The sequence below is a fragment of the Eutrema salsugineum genome, unplaced genomic scaffold (assembly GCF_000478725.1).
Source record: "Eutrema salsugineum unplaced genomic scaffold, Eutsalg1_0 scaffold_64, whole genome shotgun sequence".
In the NCBI taxonomy this organism is placed as follows: domain Eukaryota; kingdom Viridiplantae; phylum Streptophyta; class Magnoliopsida; order Brassicales; family Brassicaceae; genus Eutrema; species Eutrema salsugineum.
The window spans coordinates 13959-14180 of NW_006256527.1; positions in this window are offsets into that span (position 1 = coordinate 13959).

Consider the following 222-nt stretch of genomic DNA (forward strand, 5'->3'; position numbering starts at 1 on the left):
GACAAGAGTGAGTTCTGAGAATACAATCAAGAAGTAGAGACTCCTAAATGTCGAGGGAGACGCAGCATTTACTTGTTTTGTTATTCCTTTAGCTACACCAAAACTTTCCTTTGAAAATAAGAAAACTGGGACTCTTTTTAAGTAAACTCATATTCTGATCCAAAATGGCACTATATTGACAAGAGTGAGTTCTGAGCATACAAATAAGAAGTAGAGACTCCT